The sequence below is a fragment of the Dromaius novaehollandiae genome, chromosome 2, assembly GCF_036370855.1.
Source record: "Dromaius novaehollandiae isolate bDroNov1 chromosome 2, bDroNov1.hap1, whole genome shotgun sequence".
Taxonomy (NCBI): domain Eukaryota; kingdom Metazoa; phylum Chordata; class Aves; order Casuariiformes; family Dromaiidae; genus Dromaius; species Dromaius novaehollandiae.
Window position 1 is genome coordinate 141,793,517 of NC_088099.1, and position 23,069 is coordinate 141,816,585.

At 35.1% G+C, this 23,069-nt stretch overlaps 1 protein-coding gene and 1 long non-coding RNA gene across 4 annotated transcripts in view; both read right to left on the reverse strand.

Annotated features, from left to right (window-relative positions):
* ZFPM2 (zinc finger protein, FOG family member 2) overlaps positions 1 to 23,069 on the reverse strand; it is a 314,096-nt gene that overhangs the window by 170,638 nt on the left and 120,389 nt on the right. The gene's annotated exons all lie outside the window — the stretch shown is intronic.
* On the reverse strand, positions 7,165 to 21,661 carry LOC112994952 (uncharacterized). The gene is made up of 3 exons (XR_003262057.2): positions 8,940 to 21,661; positions 8,772 to 8,825; positions 7,165 to 7,818 (listed from the first exon to the last, which is right to left on the reverse strand). It is a non-coding gene; the product is annotated as an uncharacterized LOC112994952 (long non-coding RNA).

Genomic DNA, 23,069 nt, shown 5'->3' on the forward strand with positions numbered 1-23,069 from the left:
AGACTAGTTTATTTGACTGCCTGGAGTACTATGTCTCTAATTCTTTTCTCTAAAATCATTTACGCATTTCCTGTTGTATAACATCAGTAATAAATACAAATGCAAGGATGGACAGTCTAGCATTTTAGTTGTTAAAAGTATTCCATTATGCAGTGACCAACTGCAGTAATGTGATATTAACTGGATTTATAATTTTGAAGAAACTGGAGTTGAGGCTTTTTTCACCTCTGCATAATATCAGACGAGTAAGTAGGTCCCAGTTGCAAATAAATTTGAATTTAAGAATGCCACTGTATTTGTCCTAGGAATAAATATAGTTTGCAGAAGGTAGTATGCACTTTCATAATCAATGCTTTGTCCACTCTGAAATCATCTTTTGGAATCAGCTTTATAACGCTTTAGAAATATGAGTCAAGAAGTATATAAAATATGTAAAATATTTTATCATTTCTACTTTCTGATGGGGAAGTGAGATATATAGAAGCTTATGCCAATGTCTTCATATTTCAAGATCTAAAGTATCTATATTCTTCTGGGGACTTAGCCTGACTCTTACAGCCTAGATTTTACCTCTGTAACCAGTGACTGAAAAGAAGCCCAAATCCTCTATTGCCTTAATGAAAAATTCATCCTAAATGAGAGGTTCAGGGTCTCACAGTGAGTCAATGCTGGCAACAGAACAGAAGTCCTAACTTCCTCTAGCAGTTGCAATCACTGCTTCTGAAAATTTCACAGAATTCATATATAAAACTTGTTATTCTGAAGAAGTAGGAAAGTATTTCTGGCAACGCACAGCCATTAAATAGGCAGAGTCAACACAGATCAAAGGAATTACAAGACAAAATATATCTGGGCTACAGAATTATTTTGTCTTTGAAGCATTAAAACTGACCCTCTACTATGATGTTTAAAAAATAATAATGTCAGTTTACAGCAGCTTATTATCTTTTAATAGTAAAGTACTAGAGGAATATAAGAACAGAAGTCTAGACTGTTACTGAGTATGAAGTATATTAAGTAGCAATAGTGAAGTACACAGCAAGAAAACACAATGAAAAGGCTACAGGTTGACATTCTTCATTTCCTTGCTGATAAAATTGGTATCTTCTAAAACAAAACAAAACAAAACAAAACAACTCCCCTAAAAAAATCTGCTCTTTCTCTTCCTCTGTCACGAAAAAATTACATACATCAGCCCAAAAATCTTGAGTGAAGAGAAAATCTCTGTTTTAGCCACGACTACAACTTTAATGTACAGATACTTTTCACCTTAACAATCCCCTTCTGAAAGGCACAGACAATTTGATGTACGAGGAATCTCAGGGAAGGATGGTTTTATGGGTGATAGGTGCTCTACCATTTTTTTCCATATTTTAAATCTCAGCTAACAGCATACATTAAAAGTGTGTATCCTATGTTAACTTAAAAGGATAAAAAAATCTAGAGAAAAAAATTCCACTTTTATATATCCATGAGTGTAATCAACTATTTCAAAATCAAGCCTTCAGACATTAGAAAATGCTTGAACTTCAGTGTAGCCTCCTTAAGCCTTGAACCACTCTTTTGCAGATCGCAGGATCTTATCATAAATGCCTGATTTCTATCCTGTCTTCTGGACACCAGTTCCTTGTCCAAACAATCTGCCACTTCCCATCTCCCTATTGCCTAAGTGACCTCACTGTTCTTGTTCATATGAATAGCAAGTACTGAGTCATACTCAAGTTCCCAGTGATTGCCCCCAACAATATCCAGGTGTAGATGTCAGAAAAACAGTAAGAATAAGACACATATGCTTCTCTTCTCACAACTGGTTCCTAGACTTCTGTCTTCCCCTATCAATCACAGACCATTTGCCAACCAAACCTAACTTCCCCCTTTGGCTTCCCAAAAGCTGTTTTCTACTGTCATCAGTTGCAACCCAGGAGCACACAGACTTTTAACAAATACCTATATCTTGTCCCAGTCATCAGGTATCATCTTGATTCCAAACTTTCTATTTCCTTGACTGTACCTAGTCACAAAAGCATGGTGCTCCACAGCAGACCAATTTATTCAGCAGAAAAAGTGTTTATGACTCAGTGTGGACATACCCAACATACTGGGTAGATTTAACAATAGCTGTGGTACTGCCATCTTTCTTACTATGTATGTTTATCATACTATTTCTTTTCCTTGCACCTGTGCAAACTCTATGCTTTATGCATTTGATAGATTTTTCAAAAGATCGTATCTTCCAGTCCACAGACAGAATCTCCTCAATGACCTCTTCTTCCAAACACCAGTAGTCAGGACAGCTATTAAATGAATGATTTCTACAATAGCATCACATCTAGGTGTGAAAGCAGATTTCCATGAAGAGAACATATGCTATAGCATTCCAACGCTCAGTGATGAAGAAGTAATAGCAATGTCACACTTCTCATCTGGAAATAAAAACTTCAAACTTTTACCATGAGTGGAAGCTTAATAAAAATGTAGGAAAATGTTTATTTTCACTATTTAATCAGGTGCCCTTCTTCAAATAAATATACATCTCCCTCTTCTCAAATCTTTCTTCAGAACAGATGGATGCTTGTAAGTCTCTTCTCAAAACCATGAAGAGATTCCTAAACTATCTCCAAGTAACACTAGCAAACTTTGAGGTACTGTGCCTGAATGAGGCTGCAGTCTCCTAGAAGGCAGGCACCACGTTTCACCTGTTTCTAAAACTACCAACCACATTGCCTGGATTAGATAAATAATAACACAATTGAAATAAACTAGGGATATATCCTACTAGCAAGATTAAATGAAGACTAGTCACCCAAAAAAGATGGGATGTTGTCTGGATGATAGCAGAGAAGCTAAAAATATGGTGATTTGGGGAAATGATTAAACAGTGGATCTCATACTGTATGTCACTCTTAAGCTGAAACTAGAAAGCATGTAGACTAAGAGCAGCATTTGTCTTCCAAATTACTGTAGAAGTATTAAGGTCATAATGAAGTAAAAGGAAATTCCATGTTCATAAACTTTATACTGACTTAAAATGGATAAAGAAGAGAACATTAATGATATGACAAATAATTTTAAACTGCATACAAGTTTTATATTTTTTCACACTTTTTGCAAGCATTTATTAAATACGCTAGTGCTCTAAATAAAAAGATCATTTCATAGAAAATGTAAGCCTGAGCTATAGCTGGGTTGTATCATTAACACCTTCATTTACTCATGCGCACATGAAAATATATGTATAAATGTAAATAATTGTATGCAGCTTATAAAGTTTTCAACTCTGCCAGAAATGACCATGGTATGTTTAAATACTTTCTATAGACTTATGTTGCTTTTTTCTTCAGATGACCAATAAAAAATACTAGAAATTGTTTTATAAAATTAGAGATAGATGGATATTCAAAGGGCAGTACCTAAGAAACACATATAAATCGGTAACTCGAACCTTTGCTATCTACCGCATAGTACTTTCTCACGCATACCACAATAAACATTTCCAAGAAGCTATCAAATAAAGGAGATACGCATGCATTTTAGAGGACACCCAGTCTTGCAGCAAACACGCTAGTCATAAGCTTGAAAGATCTGGGCTTGTTGAATTGGAGCCTAACTCCTATGGAACTTCCAAAATGACTCGTAATCTCTCTGTTACTCTGAGGTAATAATACTTCCTTTCTCTCACATTTCATTGACCTTTTTAGATAGCAAGCAACCCAGAGAGACTGTGGAGACTGAAATTGTGTGTGTATGTACAGATATACATATATATGTATGTTACTACACACACACACAAGTCTATCTAGGACAAAAGGAACTTTGTGTCAATAGAAACCAAGAGTTTCTTAGGTGAGCTAGTAACACACATAGCAAAATATATTACATCCTCGCATTCTGAAAGTGACACCCTTTTCAAGTATGCTGCACGTTTTTGTTTCTAGCAAGTAGGCTTGCAACAAGGGGTTGATTGTGTTTCTGATATATACTCCAAATCATTTTTGAGTATAGTTGAACAAAGCTGTATCCTCTGAGTAAAGTAAAAAGACAGAGAGAAAGAGGAGACTACTTTAATATACATTATTCGAAGTTTGAGGTCATTGCTTTCATTTAATTTCAAAATTTATCTAAATTATCATTTCATTACATGTTTTTACTCTTGAAAGAGTAATGATCAAAAATTTGTTTATGTAGATGGAAAGAATACTTGTTTATATACTTTTTTATCATTTAGATATACTCACAAAATGGCAAATTATATTATTTGAAATATTAAGAAGTGCAATTGTTCCAAAACGTTACATGCTATACAAAGAAGAAAACCTTTCACTCCACAAAACATTTATAACCCACCACTGAAATGTACACAAATCTCATTTTCTAATTTGTTGTTTTCCTGCTACAAATATTTTGATGAACAAAAATTATCTCAATCTGAACGGCAGCCAACTCATTGGTGTCATTCCAGGACAAATATGTCACCTATTTTGCATCCTAGTATAGATTCTTCAGTGATCCCGTTCAATTTTATAATCGTGTACCATTCTTTGACTTTTTCACAATGATCCATTTAGACCTCCTGATAACAAAACAATAGCAGTGTGCGCAAGTAAAATTACTGCTGTTCTTTGCTGTCATGGACAAAAGTAATAAACCTGTAAGAGCAAATCAATGTATACACTTAGTAACTAGTATAATGATGGTAGGAAGAGGCATGCAAATCAATATTAACATTGTGAGTACAAGCCTTAGGTTCGTCAGTCATTTCTAGTAGCTGTTTATATTTTGCACATTCATGGAGCACTTGGAAAAATAAAATTATTCTCTTTGTAACCTACAACATAGAACATACAATTACCATATCAACAATAATATTTTCTGTATCCATAAAGCCTTAAGTATTTTCATGGAGAAACAGAGGTATCACATCTCACCTGTCCTAAGCCAAGATAGCTTCATATAAATAGTGTAGAATTTAAAAGCACTATACAATAAAGATACCAGTGTCTGACAAAACCATTATTTCACTGAGAGGTATGATACTTTTCTCAGAAAGGCAATAAAAAGTAAATTCCACCCTGCACTGTACATAAAGAACAGTTAAAATGAAAAATTTGTTGTGTGACATCCCATGTTGTTAACAGTATAGGCAGATCAAGATAAGTGGGTGAATTTGGATCATCATCAGAAGACACAAGGCCATATTTGCTAGTCTATTATGTCATGCTTCTTGAATTCACGAAGCCAAGAGTGCAATAACTTTTTGTGACATGATGGAGAAGTTACGTTTTATACAAACTCTAAACACACAGGCAAGATAAATGAATTAAAACCAGCAACCATATTGTTTCTTTAAAATGTTGTTGAGTAATATAGCATATGGATAATTCTGAAGTCTAAAGCATACAAACTGTTCAGAAAATAGTTCCAAGCAATGGAAAGCAAACTATGACTGCCAAATGATTTACATCAAATCAGTCCCTACCTGTGTAAACCAAAACAGTAGGAGAACAGGAATAAGAAAATAACGTTTAAGAGATTTTTTGAAAAGCAAAAAGGGATCACAGCACCAAAATCACATATACTTTCACAGTCGCAATCAGATACAATTGACAGTTGACTCCGAATGCTGTCCCTTTCTAAAAATACCTCAGCCATTTGGAAGGGCCAAAGTATTTTAGGAGCAATGGTTGTTCATATTTCCCTTCAATCATTCCTATTCAAAACATGGGTAGATTTAAAAAAAAATTGTTCAAAAAATAATTTTATTACAAAATGGTGGTAAGGTTGTTAGAAAATTCTATAGTTCTATCCAAAACTTTTCACCTGTTTCTATGTGACCAACACATCATATATACCAGTTGCTTTGAATAATTTCATTTAACTGCAATCATAAAAATGTATACACTTTTGCACTTTTAAACCTATGCTTTAACAATATGCTAATTATACAGTTCAGATGATCTGGAAGGAAATCCATTTGCACTGATGATATAAAGGAGTGACAGTACAATTTACATTAAGAAATGTTTTCTCATTTTTCTCAAAAATTGGTTTGCACTCATCCGGAGAAATCTAAATTTGTCCAACAGGCATCCCTCCCTACTTCTCCATGGTTACTAAATAACATGACAATCTGACAAACAAGAAGCACACAGGAACAGGTTACAAAAACTCCTCTGGACACAGGTAGACAGGCAGCCAACATTTTCTTTTGTAATCTGTTTAAATAGACTGTTATTATAGAGAAAATATCAAAATGTTAGTAGCACACAATTCTCTGCATGAGATTATTCCAAACATTTTGAATTAGCTATTCCTTACATTAGCCCCAGGGGTAGTTGGCCAGTCTACGTTCCTTACTTTGAGGGAAGACTGCTAGTTGTAGAGATATATATTATAAAGTTTTCCCTTTCATTTTTGGTTCTGTTCACACACCTTGGTTTACTACAATTTTAGCAATAATGTACCACAGTGTGTTTTTAACTCACATATCACTTCCACATTAATACCAACCTTTATAGAATAGTCAGAGCTTGAAAAAGAGTGGTCAATCCGTCATGACTCCTTGCAGTGTTCAAAGGATACGGGCTACGTTCACGGGGAGACAGCCCAGGGAGAATTGCTCTTCCGAGCACTCTACGCTCTACCATTCCTAAACAACAAGCACTTAAGCACTTAAACTTTGAGGGCTAAAAATTGTCTTGTTTTATTCATTTGATTCACAGCTATCTTGCCAACTATATTATTAAAAAAACATACCTATAACTTACCCTCAGAACATACCTATAACTTGCCTTCAGAATTGGAACTGATACGTTTCGTTACTTTGTGGAGTCATGGGGAAACAGAAAATGAGTTTCCCGATTTTGGGGGAACATATAGCTCTACATGTATCTACACCATTGTGCGAATGTGGTCATAGTATTTGATGTAATATTAAACCTGTATCTATGCATAGCAGAGATAAACACGATGCATTCTAATGATGTGCCACAGATAAGAGTGATTAGTATTTTCTTAGACATAACATGGCCTAAAAAAGTTTGGCATCAAGACCTGTAGATCCAGAACTTTTCAAGATTACTGAAAATAGTGGACAAAAGGATGGAAAAAGATCTAAGTGTAGTTTGACTAAATGATCACAGACTATCACACCAACAACTTGTAATTTTATTAACACCAGATGTTTATTTAAATAATTTAGAGTCAAACAACTAAATATTTCCATCAGACACAACTTGAATTTTGGAAAGAATATTTTGGCTATGAGAACATCACCTTCAGATAATCTTTTAACATCTTCTATTTGTATTATAGATATATTTCTCACAGGGAGGAATAGAACTTGAACACCATATTAAAACTAGTATTATTGGGAGATTTACAAAAAGTGTGAAGACAGAAGCATGGAAGTCTGAGGTTAAAAAAAGAGCCATCATAATATAATTCTACAAAATAAAGATGACGTTAATCTGATACCTATGAAAATTAATATCAAGATTCTAATTGACCTCAGCAGGTTATGGATTAGGCCCTGCATGTTCAGTGTGATGGTTCAGTGTAATTTTGCAGTATTCTTAAAGAATGTTCACCCAATTATCACTTAATCTTCTCTCAGTAGTTTTTTAATTTCCACTGAAACTGAGGTGTCTTGAAGTAATCTATGCAATCACTTCCTTCTTTCCACAAACATGTTTTTGAAGGACTTGAATTTGCAAAAGTAAATTTTAACAGTCACTATGTTCTTCCAAAAACAAGAAAAAAGAGATTTTCACAAAATTCTGTAATGATTTTCTCTGGAATATTTTAGGATGATTGTGGGCTCTGCAAAGAAAAACACAGAAGAAATCAGTGGTAATTTTCCACACATATATAACATTCAATACACTAGAACACTTTCACCCTTACAATGAATGAATACTACTCACACAAGGAAATAGCCTCAGCTTAACAGTGGGATGGAAGAGGTGGAGGACATCAACAGGGCCTCTTTAAAGATCAGCTGAAATATTTGTTTTAGAATTGAGTGTATTCTGAAAAAATTAAATTCCAAAAACCTTATTTTGATTTTCACATCACTGGAATGGCTTCACAATTACCAAACATTTGCCCAAATAACTAGGGAATCTGTTGTAGCTGTGTTACCTACATTTTCTGGAGGATAGTGTCTGTGTTCTAGGCACAGAAAAAGTTTTCTTAATTTTTTCCAGTAGTTTGGGATGCCAACAGCTTGACAGCTCCTGACAGCTTAACAGCTCTTGGATTCCCACTCCATTCCACTGAACCTGAAAGCTATCCTCCAGAAACAGCAAATTTGATCAGTATTTCAACCTAAACACCTGACTGTTTCAGGCTTCATAGGCAGAAAAATAGTATGATAAATTAGACTCAATATATCATGCCTGTGTTCACTTTCCTGGCACTATCTGCTTGAAGCTAAGAGAAGTCATATTCTGCCAGCTGCTGTATCATAGTCATTTTAATGACACAAAAGCATGTACGATGAATAAGCTGAGGATAACTCTTCACAGATGTTCTTGTCCCCTTGGTTCATCTACATTTTTGTTTGTTTGTTTGTTTGTTTTACAGGAGAGATCCTTAAAATGTTTGCATAAGTTGAAGAGATAATAATTCCAGCAAAAAAAAAAAAAAAAAAAAAAAAATCTGTACTTATAATGGAGAACAATGCTAGGGGAATTCCAGAAAATGCATAAACATTTAAAGTCTTCCTATTAGAGTTACAGGCTTGAGATTCAGGCATTGTGATTCAGACATACCTGACAATCTTCAGCCCCTCTTTATGCAAGCTTGACTTTTCTCTTGCACTAGGTCTGTGAAATAGAGCAAGGAAAAAAAAATCAATTTCCATATATAAGAAAGCCATGTCACCTGTATTCAACACCACAATGCTGACACTGTACATATACGTATATGCAAATGATTACCTGATTCATCTTGTCCAGTTCCAGAAAAGCAGGCTGCTGTGAGTTTTCTAACTAATACCTCTCATTTTGGCATTTCTGCTGCATTACTGGCAACCCCAGATAGGAGGGTATCTGTTGTGCAGGACTCCATCAAGTGAAATTCCAATTTGGCCTTTTTATCTCATGAGTGTTGGACTCTGCACAAGTAATAATACAAAATATCTCTCACCTGCAAATGATTTACAATAACATAATCAATGATGTATTTCCTATGTTCCACTTTACTGTGCAACATTCAACGTGTGAAATATTTTAAAAGAAAAAATGTCAATAAATTCCAGTCATTATGTTTTTTATATTACTGCTTTCTCTCCTTTCCCATATGTTTACAGTCATAACAATTACACCAAAAAAGACCATACCGGAGTTCATTTATACTACTCACTTACCAAAAGGCATTGCTAACAGAACATTTCCTTGGGTTCTGCCTGAGGGCTCAAGGGTTTAAATTGCTGTGTTGGCCTTCGCTTACCTATAAAGAAGAGTTGCTACCAATTATTTTATCTCATCCACCCTGCACACCTCCTGTGCACAATGACATTTTTGAGGTTTTAAATCTCTTTGCTAAAGGCACTACATGCTGATATGTGATGTGTTTGATGCTTGTAACTTGTAGAAGGGAAATATAGGTTGGTTAAATTAATGTTGGTCAAAGGACTAAGCTGAATCAAATCATTCTGAATATCATGATCTAAAATACACTAAAGGAGAGTTATCAAGGGTTAGACAATGTATGGAAATTGTAATCCCACAACAGCATGTTCATACTTCGAAACCCCTAAATTTATAACATAATTTTTCCATGGTAAGTGATTTTCTTTCTCCTGTGCTGCACATTATTAATTAGAAAACATGATTACATTGTAAATCAGAGACCAGGGCCCCCCACCCAGAAAGGAGGATGAAAAGAAGGGTTATATGGGCTATCTGACCCTGCCTCAGCTCCATATCCCCATATTACAACCATATGAAAGGAAGTGTCAGAGGAAGAAAGGAGCAACTTAGTGGGGGTCCCAGTAACTTTTCTCCTCTTCATTGGGAGTGTGCGTGTGTGCACATATATGCATGTTATTGTACACACACTAAGCAGGAATAAGAGGTGTGTGTTCCTGCATTTCCTGGCTCCTTTTCCTATATGTTCCCTTCTCTTCTTACTGCACCTGATGTTGCTTCTCTCAACAAAACACACCTCTTACAATCAAACCTCCTTACTGTTACAAGCACAAACTTTTATTTATACAATAAACCAAAATGTTCCTACCCACTTCCCACTATACAGAGCATCATTCCTTCTTTTGCAAAGCTCTTCTGGTTTTTTCTTTTCTCTTCTCCTTCAGTTCAAATCCCACCTTCCCAGACTTCTCTCCTGGTTTCCACCCAGCCAGTATCAGAGAATCCTAGATTAGCAGGACACCAGAGATCAGCATCACTTTAATTACCCCAGTATTACCAAAGACCTTGCAACTGGGCCACCCTCAGGGTGTGAGAATATTTGCCTTACGAACACTTCCTTTGCATTGTTCAAGGTCACCTACCCCCAGTCTCCAACCTCACAAGGTTTTCATGCTCCAGACTCCTGGTTCACTCAGCTGCAAATCCAAATTTATCTCCTCTAGTACTTTCCTTGCATCCCATTTTTGAGGCTGTGTCCTGTTCCTGCTCTCTCTCTTCCTGCCGAGCTAGGCTGGCAGAGCAGAGAAAAACGGCAAGTTTTAAAAACTCCCCTTCATTCATCTGCACATAGGACTATTTTATACTAGAGAACATGGCTCCAAAGCTGCATACACTCTTACGCCCCAGAGCAAATCATCAGTCTTGTGTGAAGTACCAGATGTAGGGTTCATCAGCAGCTTTTTAATGTGAAAAGATTTTCTGAGGCCAAGGTAATGGTGCTCACTGCTGGTAGGCCACTAACTTGTTTGTCAGAGATCAAGAAATGAAGAGTTCTGTTATAGATAATAGCGAAAAATAATTTAAGTAATAGCTAATTTTACTTAATACACTCAGTACTTGGTCAATATACTGTGCACTGTATGTACAACCTTTAGAAATTCTTTTCTTTATCTTCCTTATTTTTGTTATTTTTTTCTTAAAGTCCTCCACTGTATTAGCGTTTGATATAAAAATATGCTATTAAAATGCAATTCACCATGTGCATCCACTTGACAGCAAATAGACCTAAAAATTCTAGTAAAACTGTATGCAACTCAAATATGAATAAGCATCATCTTTCCCCTTATTCAGCTCAAAATCCGTAACAAATACATGTGTAATTTCTTCTTTTTCAACGTTAATATTTTCAAAAGTTTTTCTCTAGATGGATTATTTTATGTTTTTCCACGGTAATTTTTCCTTTCACAGTTAGCCATTCTAAGTATCTTTGCATGACTTCTTTCAATGGCCTTTGCGATTACTTCCAAATTTTCATTAATATCCTCTTCATTCCTACCTTCAATATCACAATCAGTTTTGGCAACAAGCAACTCGCTTCTCCATAACAATTTTGAAAAACTGTAGAGATTGCCCGGTATTTAGAGTACCATGGCCAATTTTAACCTGTATGGAGTTTTCATGTCCAAGCAGTTAGATTTGATGAGTTTAAGAATAAGATTGTGTAGAAGACTTCATCAAATATTTTACTGAAATTTAAACATCTTTTTTAGCATTCACTCATGAATTTTATAGCTCTAGCAGGAAAAAATAATTATTTTTACCTGGCAAGATTTGTCATCTTCCTTCATTGCTTCATCATAAAAATACCCACAATATAGTCTCTAGCCATTGTACACTTTTTACAGATCACTGGAAAAAATAATATAAGCCCTAAAACAAATTATTTTTGTAAAAGAGAGATAGAAATTTGATGCCTTGCTACGAAGGCTAAGAAATTTGTTTCATAAAGAGCCAGTATAGAAAGTGAGGTTCCAGAAGCAAAAGCTTTCCACTGTTAAATGCATTTCTACAGTCTCATGTTTTTCATATTCTTGGGACCATCAGCTGCTGTAGTGGCAAATAAAAATAGTTAGACTGCCAGACCCAAATAATAAAGCAAATTCTATCTTTAAATCGCCACTTTGTGTTGAACAGTCAGACAAATGAAGAGATTATATAGTCTTTGAAAGATTGACGCAACATATTTTCTGCAGCTCGCAGTGCCAAATCGATGGGTTTCCTTCATACATACCCTGGTAAGAATGCCCTACAGATTATTCTTTTTGGGGTCTCAACCACTTGAAATACATAACATCACTACATGCAGTGTAACAATATACTGATCAATCTACATTTAGGCATATCTAGGCATATCTGTTCATGAAAAGGACCTACCTCTTTCCTCTTGGTGACACCTGTTTTCTGCTCTCATTCAGCTATGCATTTGGCAGGCTAAGCCAAAGCTATTCTGACATGCCATCTATTGTATTACGAGTTTTGGGTTCTCTGCCAAATCCTTGAACCATGTTTAATGCCACTGATTTGTCACAAGTGTCATAGTTTACTTAGATTTAGTCCCTGTTTCAATTTTGGCAACTGGAATCAAAGATCACTTAAGTAGCTGTTGTACAATCAGGAAACATCACACAGCAAGGCTATGAGGCTGCTACATCTACCACAAACTTTTACTTCTGATTTGAAGATTTCTGCACTTTGTCACTTATGACATGTCTTTATTAAGCGTGATAAAGCTCATGTTTTCGATATTCCAGAATGCGACTGTTTGAGCTTCCCCCATTCTCCTCCACACTACATAGCCTGGAGATGGCAATCAAATATTGCAGCTGTAGAAGTTAAGATACTTTGTCCAATTTGCAGGAAGTATAAACTCATTTCAAGATTTTTTTGTGATTTTCAAATGAAAAATGATTTGTAGATTTTTGTCTCATATGTTAGGGCTGTAGGTAAACTTGGTAGGCCTATGGCAGGCCTCTTTTCCTCACTGTAAATTTGCACAATCCCATGTGTACAAAATTTCCAGATGATCTCATCATGTAATTATAGATTAATATTTGAACACATTGCACCACTGATCCTAGTCCTGCAAAACAAAGGCTACTTGTGCAAAGCAATGGGAGATTTCTTAGGTACGCCAACAACTTTCACTAACCTTTCCAACTCAAATAAAAACTCAGTTACTATGTAATCTTACAATTTCAACTCATAAGAATGTAAAAGTAATTTTAGAACCAAAAGCATTTCTTGAGTTGTACTGTTAATTAATAAAAGTACAGTTTGCATAAAAACATACAATTCCTCAAATGCAAAAGATGGTTGTTCTTTCTCTTCAAAAATATGAAAACATTGTCTTACTCTTCACAAACAGTCCATCCATAAGCTTATGTTTCAAAAGAGTATGATTAAAGACAATGTATCTTCTAAAATTTATTGATGTTCTTTCTATTCAGATATTAACAATATCTATTGTTCTATCATGTGAACATGAAAGAGAAGTATGTAATATCAAATGAAATCTCACTTATGCTCAGTTTCACCCTGCCATCATACATGTCATAAAATATTCTTATCCCTGTATTGCTCCACTTTTAATTTCTTCCAAAGGACAATTCAGTGAATAGCAAACTCTTTTCTAAAATGTGAAAAAATCACAATTGGTGGAAATAGAATACACACAGAATACAGTAACACATACATATGGATTTTATCTGCACTGTCATTTGGGATTGGGGCAGTTTCACATAATTAGAGTACTTTTTTTTAATTTTTTTTATTTATCATTATAAATCTATTATTGAAGTACACATTTCCAAGTCCTGCAGGGAATGTCATATATCCCCTAGATGTCTCTGGAGATTAATTCTGAGAACATTATAACTCTGAGCAGGATCCATTATAAGGAGTCAATCATACTATTAGCATTATAACGGTTCTTCAATATTTGCTCTGTTAGAAGAAACAAAACATTTTTGTGCCTGCAGTTTGGACTGTAAGCTACCCTCTCCATGCACGCTAAGCTGTGATTTTCTCTCAGTCGTGTTTCCATCTTGAGATTTACCTATGCATTTTACCATTGCTATTTATATTTGCTAATATTTAATTTATTTATAGCAATATGCTATGGTTTTACAATTTTCATTGATATAACCGTAATAGAAACTTTGAATGGGAAGAAAAAAATGCATGGTTGAACTAGTTTACAAATTTAAGAATTTCCTTACTGATTTTTCAATACACTTACTATGATTACAATAAAAACTAAGTCTTAAAATGCAAATGGACATATACTTTGAATGTAAACATTTTATTTTATGATTTTTGTCATTACAGTTATGCAGACAGAAAAATCCCTTGTGGTTACAGTTTTCCACAGTTTTATAAGTGGCTGTATCTTTGTTTCACACTAACTCATGCAGATGAAATATAATCTACTAGATGTAGTAGTATATTGGTAGCCTGCATCAGACAAAGATGTAAGTTATCCAAAATGCACTGATGTCACTTTCCATTTACGTCAGTTTGCTTTGAACAGGCATATAGGAAACAGGCCCCAAGCAGCATTTGCACAGACATTTCCATCTGAGGGAACTGTAACCTTACAAACTATAAAGATATGTATTTTGAGAACCATACTTTGGGGAGATGGCAAACACAAACTTTCATGTTCTACAGAGAAGAATATATACATCTATGCTTTCATAAGCTGTACATGTTATAGAGCAATATTTGTTTGTAAGAACAAAAATGTCACTCGTATCAAACAGGAATCTGTACTTACTGAAAATCAGTTGCCACTCAAGAAAGAAGCCCAACTGCTTTTCAGTGTTTTTGGTCTTTAGCCATTAGTTATTGCCTTTATTTATGTTTTTCTTCATTAAAAATAGAACATCATCAATAAAGAATGTAGTCAGTATAAAAAGATATGACAAAAGAAAATGGCATACTGCCTTTGGTCAAGATAGAGTAACAGCCTACATGGCATAGTATAGCAGTTACTAGCTAATATATAAACTCCTTAAAAGCAAATTTATTTCACTGGAGAAACAGTGATTTTAGCAACCTTGGTGATTCTCCTAAAATATGAATAGGGAGAAAAGAAAGAATACAAAAGACACCTTTTGATGAGAGATTATGTAGTCTTTACAATCGAGTAAATTTAGTTGCTGTTGCAGCAGAGGAATGTGATAGGAAATTTTACAGTTGAAGGAGAAATGTCACAGTATTTTGATAAGAGAGCGATGAACTTTTTTTCCCTTGTGCCATTATCAAGGCGAAGTGAACAAAATACATCATTTATAACCCACTGCTCTACCATTATCTCCTAGTGAGACACTTGTTTTAAAACACACAAGGACCTTTTTTCTCTAAGACTAAAGCTCTCTGTGAGGCTCAGTCTTCCTTTATAACCATGAAAGAAAGTTGACACTTGTGTGGGCCAAAGTTTCCAGGCAACCACACAAGGGCACTTATACACCCTCCAGGTCACCTCTAGTTCTGAAGTACAGAGGAAGCGTATGAACAGTATATGTCCCTTTGATCGCAGATACCATCTAAAACTGATGTGGAGAGAAAATCCTGCACTTTGGAAGAAAGGCACTACAGTCCGCTTAAAGCTTTTTCTTACCTAATGTATCCAGAAAGGAAAGGTTAACATGTTAGTGCAAAACTGCTAAAATAATTTTTTTCTTCATAGCCACAAAACGCTGTTGACTCTATCCTGACATTTAGTACTCTTGCCTTGGTACTCTTGCTCTCTCTTTTTTCTTTAATATTAATCTCCAACACAGCAGCATGGTTGTTGTTACTGTACAATGCTCATTCAGCAAACCTATACTCAAGTATGCAATTGCGTACTATCAAGAAAGCATGTCAGCACGCTTGGTGCAGTGGTAGTGGGGAACACATACAGAAAGACATACATAAAATTCCACAACACTTCTATATAAATTTACCAAGCCCACAATGTAAGGAGCAAGCAAGAAACACACCTTTTAAACTCACAGTGAATAAAATAGAGAATATTTTTAGTCAGAGTTTGGCACTAAGTAGTATCATCAATGACTGAAAAGACAAGAGAGTAAGTTATATCAGATAATAACAGGGTGCAATATTCTGGAGACCTTCTAATTACTACTCACATATTTTATCTGTCCTGTAGTGAGAAAGTCAGATTTAGTCATAAGCAGACAATTTAACCAATTTCATGAAATCAAACAAGAAGCTTGCTTCCAGAAATGACAGAAGATTTTACCAGAACCTCCAGGTTATTTTGCTACTCCTACATATGTGTTTAACAACTCAAATGTTTTATCTTGACTGTTAACCCGAATGCATTTCCTGAAACAATGAGGAAAAAGACACATTATGGGAACAAGAAGGAGCACTCTAATAAGAAAATAAAATGGACAGTTATTTGTTTACATTGAAACCATACTACATATTTAATTCTAATGAAAAAATGAAGAAAAAAAACAAGAGACTGAGCCTAATTAACACAAAACTGACTGCTTCAAGATAATTTTTAGATGCATGAATACAGGGCGTATGTTCATGCAAACATTTATCTAATTAGTACAGCAGATAACAGAACCCAAATTAACTGTCATTTTCAGTTTCAGTTGTACAAGCAAAAAGTGAGAAGGAAAGCTATAGATTCTGAACTACTTATCAAAGTTTTCATCTAGAGACAGGTATTCACAATAACCTATGCCCCCCAAAAATCAAAGTAAAATAAGAGAGAACACTTTATTTCCAGAATATTCTTTTTCTACTTAAATTAAAAGGGACAATCAAGGTTCTTCAGCTCTTTTTACTGACATTTCCTTTACGTTGGGAATGTCTCAAAAAGCCTGAATGTTTTCACTTGGATGAAATTTCAACCAAAAGATGGCCTGAATAGTAACTGCAAAAAACATAGTTTGTAACTGAATTACGAAAGTTAAGAAATGAGTTAATAAGGTTAACTTAGTAAGAAACTGAAGGTGTAGAACGCATGCTGTTAACACTCCTGTCCCCTGTTGTCAAAAAAGTGAAATAGAAAAAATATTGATTTTTAATTTATTTCCTGTGTTTTGATGGATTACATCATATTTTCCCTTATGTTGTAAAATCGCTTTCTGATTCACTCAGATGGATAAATGTTTGCAACAAGAAATCTTATTTAGAAGTTAAGCCATTCAGGACACTCACTGAAATGAATTTAGCAACATATTCTTTCAAAGCTTTTATATAAGACCTATGATTTAATTGCCACACTCCAAAGCTGGTGGGCAGGTCAGTCTATTACTGATCTCCTGTATTTAACTTTGGTGGAGAGTGGTTGGTCTAAGACCAACATAGGCTCTCAAAACAGGATGATAAGTTAATTTCACAGTTATCACAAAATAACATATGATATTAGGTGGTAGCGACATGATAACTCCACTGGAAACAATGGTAATTACATAGTAAATCGTGTCAATGATACTGCATTATCTCCTAACTGTTCAATTAACTCGTGTCACCACTGCATACTATGTTTAGAAAGTTGCTGATGCAATATATCTGTATCATAATTGCAAAGATAGTTGAACAAGATAGCACACTATAATTTTAGAAAGTTTCTAATGTTACATGGTAAAACTATTTCTACCATGAAAAACAAACATTGTCATAAAGAATGAGTCCTAGAAAACAGAATGATACCACCTGATATGGAAATAGGTTGGAAAAACCATCTTCAAACTAATTATATGACTTTTAATTTGATACAGAAAATGAGACATTATTTCATAAATCTAATTCCAACTGAGATTTAGTGAGCTAACCAAATGGTAAAAGTCATCAGCCATCATAAAAACAATAATCATTTTAATTGCTTAAAAAAACTAACATTTCCTATAACATGCAGGTAATCTGATAAAAAAGGATGCTTTTATAAATTAAGAGACTATGCTTAAATTCTAAAAGGATGTGAACAAATTGAGCTTTTCTGTAATTCACACACAATGCTGCACTTTCACCAATGACAACCGGGCCTTCTCATTTTCACTTACGCAAATCAAAAGTCGATTGAGGTTCGAAAGGAGCTACTCAGAGATAAAAAGGAGAAAAATGCTGCCTGGAACACACAGGCGCTATTTGTCTTGTTATTGTCACCTAACAGTCATGACTGTAGGATGCAACTGTCCTTTTTGAACAGTGTCACATTCTATTCATCAATACACCACTAGTTTGTAGTTCAACAAGGTTATTCTCAACCACTGTTTTTGTGAGTCCAGAATTAAATCATCAGCTTGTACAAATCAGAACTATAGCTAGATCTAAGCCAAGGCATGTTAATGGTGTTACACTGATGTACATCAGCTTAAGATCTTGCTCAAGGAATACTCCTTTCTCTAAATTAAATGTAACTTTTGACTCAACCCCTAATTACAGACCAATGTCAAAGTTTAAAAAGCTCTGTGTCATAAGGAAGCTTTGGGACACAGGCTCCTAAGATACATGGGAGCTTCTGAAAATTTCGCAGAGTATCTTCAACAGGGGACTTGTGGAAATGAAAGCACAGTTCAGAGTACATGGCAACATTTACCTGTGATGCAAATGCTTCTAATGCATGAAGTTGTATTTGTTGTATTTTTCAGTTTTCCTTTGTGACAATGATATTTTATACAGCTTGTTCAGATTTAGAACACCTCTTTCAATGCCAGCTCCACCTACCTTTTCATCTCTGCTCATATGAGTTTTGTGGTTATAAGAATACAAAGGAATCTGCATGATTTTAGTGCATGACTCATTTCCAGCAAATCAACACACATACTTTCAATTTGTTATGCATGAGAGATGCATAAAACTATAGAAGCTTGAGCCTCTGGAGGACAAAATAGGCAAAATAAGTAAGCACTGTATCTAAATCATAACTGAAGTTCAATTCTAATTTTAACACACAGACTCTACAGTGAATTCACAAATACAGGAAAGATTTTTAAAGTATCAGACCAGATCCTAGACCTGTCCTTGGCTGTCCTGAAAAGCTCGTGCAGCCTGGCATCACAGATTTCCTTCTGTTAAATATACTGCCACATGGCATTGTATCGCTGTGGACAAAAGTGGCAGGGAAAAGATGATTATCTTTTTTGCAAAAACAGACAGAAGCCCAAACACCACTCGTGCCTCTGCTTGACAGATCCTTTAATTCCAGTTACCTGGCAATGGGAGTCTCCGTAAGGGACAGGTACTTACTGTGGGATGGGGGGTGTGGACTCAGACTTGTGTGATGCGGTTTATATAACTTTGGTGTTACATGATGCACCACGTGACCACGGTGTACAGGGTTCTCCAAAGTCCTGACACACTATTCCAGTGATTCTTTCACTCCCCCTCCCCAGCAGCCCTCCTTCTCCTTAGCCAATAAAGGTTCTACTACCCTCTCGGCACAGCCCTTCATCACTGTGGATGGTACATTGGAAACAAATTATTGGCAAATAAGGAAATAAAATGAAAACCACAAAGTTAAAATTCAGCCCAAACCTCTTCCACAACAGAAATGCCAATAAGGTAAGTTAAAAAATCCTCAAAATTCAATCTCTCCCATGACAATCAGGTATCTCAATTTACACTTGCTGGTCCAACATCCATTTAGACTGAAAGTACAAAAGCAAGGGAATAGATAGCAGCAAGAGTAAACACAGGAAGGGAGGTAGAAGGGCAGAAAGACATACCATTATAAATAATTTAGTAAGTTGCCCTAAAAAATTTCTCCACATAAATAACTGGAAAAAGAGGAATCAGGTGCATTTTCTGTTTCTAACAGCAATACGCAGTGGATGAACTCCACACTGCTCCAAACTGGAAGACCTTTTTGGTTTTTTTATGCTGTTTAGTATTCCTTAATTTGGCAAAAATCTCTTAATATAAACTTTCAGTCCTACTTTCTCAAGGCAGTTTGACTAAAAAGAAAAACACAAATCAGAGAATGATTATGCAGTTCACTGCATTGCCAACTTCTGCAACTAGCATCAGATAATCACAGAAACGAAAGGAAAAAAAAGTTGGGTTTTGCAGGGTTGGGGTTTTTTGGTTTTTTTTTTAGCTCTGTCATCTTCCAGCATCCTCCACAGAACTTTAAGAAATGAGACACTTCTTTTGAATCAGATATCCATTATCAATTTGGACACAAAGCGTCTGAACCAGTATTATCTGCAAATGATTTATGAGGGCAGGTATTTCTCTACCTGAACATTTTAGTGAAACCATAAATAAAAGTAAAGACAGAGGCTGGGATTCAAAGAGAAAGTCTTGAAAATATTTTATATGGGAAGCTACTTTCATCTGATGAAAATTATAATTCACCATTCTGAACTCATTTATGTAACTATTTTTTTAGTGTTTGTTTGCCAAATCTCTCCTTAGTGATATTTTATGTATTTACTATAAATGCTTATAAATAAAACCTGCTGAACTAAGCCAACTGATCAGATGTCCTCCCACTGACTTCAGCTAAGAATGTATCAGAGCCTGAAGCATAATTCAGAAGAAAAGAACGTATTTAATAACAGCATCATAAAAACTGCGATTTAAACAGTTTATGAAGAATATCCTCAAAAATCCTTATGGAAGCAGTATTCCCTTTTCTGTTATGTAACTTACAACATATTGAGCGTCAACTAGACATTTACCTTGGGGATACCTTCATTTCCTCCTTTCTAAAGTGGTGTTGATACTTCTTTCTCTTATCTGGAGAAAGACGGTTTTCTGTAACAGCTCTGTGTAGACAACCTACCTCAGTGTGGGCTAGGTATCTCTAACTCCTTTTGCCTTCTCTTTCATACTCAGTCTGTGCAGAGCTTGAGATTATATTGGAAGCACCACAGCGTACAAAAATTCAGAAACAATTTAATGACAATTTTGATTTATATATTTCTGTTTATTATTTCTATTCACTTATTCCTGAATTATTATTAGTTGGATCAAAAATATGTTTCTCTAAATTAAAAGAGAAAGAATCCTCTTTTATAGGACTGTAAATGTGTTCAGCAAGAGCAAATGTTATGGAAAAACATGTGCATATTAAAATTCAATTGTTAAAATATTTACATACATCCATTTCACTAATACTGCCTTCATTAGGACATTTAGGCACATAGTCAACTAGTATGTATACATGCTGGAATATATTCTGTATTTACAGTTCTAATAATGTATATATTAACAGCATTTTCTACCAGAAGATTTCAAAGTGTTGGAAACATATAAGTGAATTAAGCATCACATCTTCCTATTAAAGATATAGAAATAATAGTTTCCTTATTTCACAGTTAATAAAAAGAATATACAAAACCTAATTGATAGTTTTTCAATTTGGGGCAACTTAGGTTGAGCTTGACTTTAAAACTTGCTTTTCCAATAGATTTCTAATTCTTTAGTGAAGCCTAGAAACTGTGCAGACTAGATCCTAGAAAGCCAGAGCAGGGCATCTGAAGATCAAGACCAAATTTTAAGCACTGGCGTGCTGCTCAGCGTCACAAAGGACTGTCACTCAGTATTCCCATCTTCAGTTTTATGCTTTTGCTACGCAAAAAACGTCTGTTTTCTATGCCATCCCTTTAGAAAACTGAAGAGAATAGAGAGTTTTATTAACTTTGTATGATATAAAACATATAGCAGTAATGTGTTTATGATTTTTTTGCTTGTATGATAACAAAGTATTTTGAAGTTTCCTCACAATAAATGCAATCCCTAGCAATCCAGGCAAAGAACTGCATTTCACCATAGTGAAGACCCAGTTAGAAAGAACTGCAAGACCTAATTCATATTTCCTTCTTCATATTTATTGTGTAAGGGAGTGTTTAAATATACAGCACATCCACTCTACTGGATATAGAGTAGTTCATGGAAAGCAAAAGAGCCCACAAACCTTTCATGCCCTTTCTTAGCTCATCACTGAAAGGCGTTTTCATCTCAGAGACTCTAAATCCTTCTCGTCAAAATACAAGAGATTCAGTCAGGGCTCATAATGCAGCACCAAGGGGAGAGAGAAATTAAATGACTAAGAACTGCTACAGTAAGAGTGTAAATGAAGGAGGAGGAGGCCCAAGAAAGATGCTGCAATGGAGCTGTGCAGAAATACTTAGAACATTTTGCAGGTAGCAATACAGAAACATTGTGATGCAAAAAAAAGTTACGTTTTATAAATTTCTACTTATGCCATAACATAAATACATTAAATTACACGTGTGTTGCCTGGCAAAAATATGATCTCTGTATACGCTACAAATAGCCATCCTTATGATTGACGGGTTATGCATAACCCTATAATACAGCTAATATCATACACAAGATTTTAGTAATAATATAGTTACTAGAGTGAAAAAGAAAACCATTTTACATCAAATTACTGTCTCCTTCCCCCTAAAAAGTATCTGACTAAAGCAGAGATAATGTAAAGTTCAGCTATCAAAAATGGCTTCATTAAGAACTTTAATGAAGCACATGGGAGCCATTTATTGACTCCTCAACTATTAAGACATAGCATTATTACTGCTTTAATAGTATTTCCATTTTCATTTAGGAAATAACTAATCAAGGGATCAATGTACCAAAGATTTTATTTTCTCTCCCATGGGTCACCGAAAGTACATTTTTTAAAATGCAAAAAACGTAAAGGCAATTCCCCCCAGTGCCATATCACATAAGCAATTTAAAGAAATAACAAGGAATGCTAAAGGTCAATGGCTACCGATCTAAGCCATGTTATAAAACAAATGAAAATTGTTAGTGGTAATTCTACCTTTCTGGTGGAAGTAAGAGATCGCTTTCACATCAAAGAGGCTTACCTCCAAAGTATGCAAAGCACCTCCACCCTGACCTGCTGTCAACCTGTGAGACATTTCTATTGCTCAGACTCACTTAGAATGCAAACTACTGTTTTCCTGGTAGTTCTCACAGCTCCACTTCCTTTGAGGTACAGATGTGTAGCCAAAGAACCCAATCAGATAACACCCATTTACATATTTATAAAGTCTCCTGTAAAATCTCGTATCAATTGTTGCCACTATATATAGCCCTTTCAAAGTATCTTGTGGGCACAAGCGCTCCACTGCACTGCTCCCTTCAGGAGTCCAGATATATCGTATAATGTGATTTCAATGTAAATGTGGCCCA